The sequence below is a fragment of the Cicer arietinum genome, chromosome 8 (genome assembly GCF_000331145.2).
Source record: "Cicer arietinum cultivar CDC Frontier isolate Library 1 chromosome 8, Cicar.CDCFrontier_v2.0, whole genome shotgun sequence".
Lineage (NCBI taxonomy): Eukaryota > Viridiplantae > Streptophyta > Magnoliopsida > Fabales > Fabaceae > Cicer > Cicer arietinum.
Genome location: NC_021167.2, coordinates 18014855 through 18018058, shown reverse-complemented (window position 1 = coordinate 18018058; position 3204 = coordinate 18014855). Strand labels below are relative to the sequence as shown.

General features: G+C 42.1%; 1 pseudogene; it reads left to right on the top strand.

Moving 5' to 3' along the window:
- Positions 1–1370: 1370 nt before the first annotated feature.
- The window catches only part of LOC140919082 (uncharacterized), an 8359-nt pseudogene continuing 6525 nt past the window's right edge, over positions 1371–3204 (top strand).

The following is a 3204-nucleotide window of genomic DNA, read 5'->3' as shown; positions in this document are numbered from 1 at the left end:
TTGTGTCATATTTACTGAAATGGTCGACCCACCACCACCAGAACGTACTCTCGGAGAATATGGGAATCGAATTAGAAATCGTGCTCGATTACCCATTCATCACCAACCGGTTACAGTCAATAAGTTTGAAATAAGTCCTGCTCTATACCGAGAGTTGAGGGAAATTCATTTTGCCGGTAGACATAACGAAGACGCTAATAGACACCTCACAAATTTCTTTGAGTTATGTGAAACAGTGAAGGTGGATGGTCTATATGAGGAAACCAAGAAATTGAAGCTATTTCCATTCTCTTTGATAGATGATGCTAAGGAGTGGTTTCTTTCATTCCCCGCCGACAGCATCACCACATGGGATGATCTTGAGGATAAGTTCTTGGAACAATATTTCCCCCCAGCCATGTTCGTTAGAAAGAGGCAAGAAATCACCGGTTACAAACAGAAAGAGGGGGAATCTCTTCGTGACACTTACAGGAGATTCAGAAACTTACTAGCCGGATGTCCTAATCATGCTTATGACGACACTGCCCAAATGCAAATATTCTGTAATGGCTTTTGGCCGGGCACTAGAATTATGTTGGATGCCACAGCTGGTGGTTCTTTGAATTACAAAACCGCAACGGAAGCACGAAAGATTATTGAGATCATGGCATCAAATGAACAGATGATATTGTATGACAGAAGTGGTGGTTCAACAAGTGGTGTAATGGAATTGAATGTTATGGATGGGTTAGCTCCAGACAGGCTACTATCGAAGATGGAAGAGGTTATCGCCACTGAGATAAAGAAGGGAATGGCAGCTCTAAATATACAACCACAAGTGGCCCCCGTCAAACTACTAAAGCAGACTAGTTGTAACCTTTGTGGAGAAGCACATAAAATTGGAGTCTGTGAAGCACTGGATGATAATGAGGTAGAAGAACTAGAACGGGTGAATTTTGTGACTAATAACAACAAGCAGAATAACCCCTACTCTAATACGTACAATCCTGGTTGGAGAAATCATCCGAATTTTTCTTGGAGAGATCAACAAGGTAGATCTCAGGGTCAACAAGAAGCTTAACCAAACCAATTCCCACCCAGAAAGGCTGCTTGGGAGAGCGCTATAGAAAAACTAGTTACAAGCACAAGTTCGTTCATTGAGGAGTCAAGAGCCGTCCAGAAAAATCACTCTGCATCAATAAAAAATCTTGAGACTCAAATGGGTCAACTTGCTCAACAAATGGCACAAAGAACGTCTGGAAATCTGCCTAGTGACACAGTGCCGAACCCAAGAAACAATGTTAATGCAGTGACCACGAGGAGTGGCAAGGTGAGAGAACAAGCACCACCTGAAGCCAAACAGAGTGAAAGTACCTTGACTCCAACTCAAAATGGTCACACCAATATCGGTTGAAGAGCGCATCGCTATTGAAAAGGAGGAAGAACCCGTGGTACAAAAAGGGGAACCACTGCCAAAACCAGAAATTCGACTTCCATTCCCTCAAAGATTAAGGAGGGAAGAAACTGAAAAGCGATTTGGTAAGTTTCTTGATGTTTTTAAAAAATTACATATTAACATCCCTTTTGCATAAGCACTGGAGCAGATGCCGACATATGCTAAGTTCATGAAGCAGTTATGCTTACTGAAGAGTGTAGTGCTATCCTTCAAAGGAAGCTGCCACCGAAGCTCAAGGACCCTAGAAGCTTCTCAATCCCATGCGCTATTGGGAATAGAACTTTTGGGAAGGCTTTGTGCGATCTTGGGGCTAGTGTAAGTCTTATGCCCCTTTCAATATACAAAAAATTGGGCATTGGAAAAGTCAAGGACACACAGCTGATGTTACAGTTTGCGGACCGCTCGATGAAACATCCCTATGGAGTGGTGGAAGATGTGTTGGTTAAAGTGGACAAGTTCATTTTTCCAGTAGATTTTGTGGTACTAGATATGGAGGAAGACAACGACATTCCTTTGATTTTGGGGAGACCGTTCTTAGCAACAGAGAGAGCTATGATTGATGTAGCAGATGACACCTTAACCTTGAAAGTAAATGAAGAAACTGTCACTTTTAACATTCTAAAAGCCATGGAACACTCAAAAGAAAGAGAAGGGTGCAATCGAATCGAGATTTTAGATGAGATAGTCAATGAAGAAATAAAGCATCAAACACCCAGCCTACCATTAGAAAGAGTTTTATGTCTACCCCAAGATGTCGTTCAAGAAAGTGAAGACCCAAAGATGAAGGAGGTGTGGGCTATGTTAGAAGCATCGCCATCCTACTCCCCCCGTTTTCCTACTAGGTGGGAGGACTTGAAAGGGAATGAAGACAAATCCGCTGAGAAAAAGACACCACTGATTGAACTCAAGCAGCTGCCTCTTCATTTGAAATATGTATTCCTGGGTGAAGAAGAAAAAAATCCAGCCATAATCAGTGCAAGCTTAAGCGAGTTACAAGAAGAAAAGTAGTTGAGAATTCTGCGGAAGCACAAGGGTGCTATCGGTTGGTCCATTGATGACTTGAAGGGAATAAGTCCAACTTTTTGTATGCATGCCGACATATGCTAAGTTCATGAAGGATATTCTGTCGAAAAAAAGAAAAATCGGCGGTGAAACAGGTATGCTTACTGAAGTGTGTAGTGCTATACTACAAAGGAAGTTGCCACCGAAGCTCAAAGACCCTGTAAGCTTCTCAATCCCGTGCGCTATTGGAAATAGAACTTTTGGGAAGGCTTTGTGTGATCTTGGGGCTAGTGTAAGTCTTATGCCCCTTTCAATATACAAAAAATTGGGCATTGGAAAAGTCAAGGACACACAGCTGATGTTACAGTTTGCGGACCGCTCGATGAAACATCCCTATGGAGTGGTGGAAGATGTGTTGGTTAAAGTGGACAAGTTCATTTTTCCAGTAGATTTTGTGGTACTAGATATGGAGGAAGACAACGACATTCCTTTGATTTTGGGGAGACCGTTCTTGGCAACAGGGAGAGCTATGATTGATGTAGCAGATGGCACCTTAACCTTGAAAGTAAATGAGGAAACCGTCACTTTTAACATTCTAAAAGCCATGGAACACTCAAAAGAAAGAGAAGGGTGCAATCGAATCGAGATTTTAGATGAGATAGTCAATGAAGAAATAAAGCATCAAACACCCAGCCTGCCATTAGAAAGAGTTTTATGTCTACCCCAAGATGTCGTTCAAGAAAGTGAAGACCCAAAGATGAAGGAGG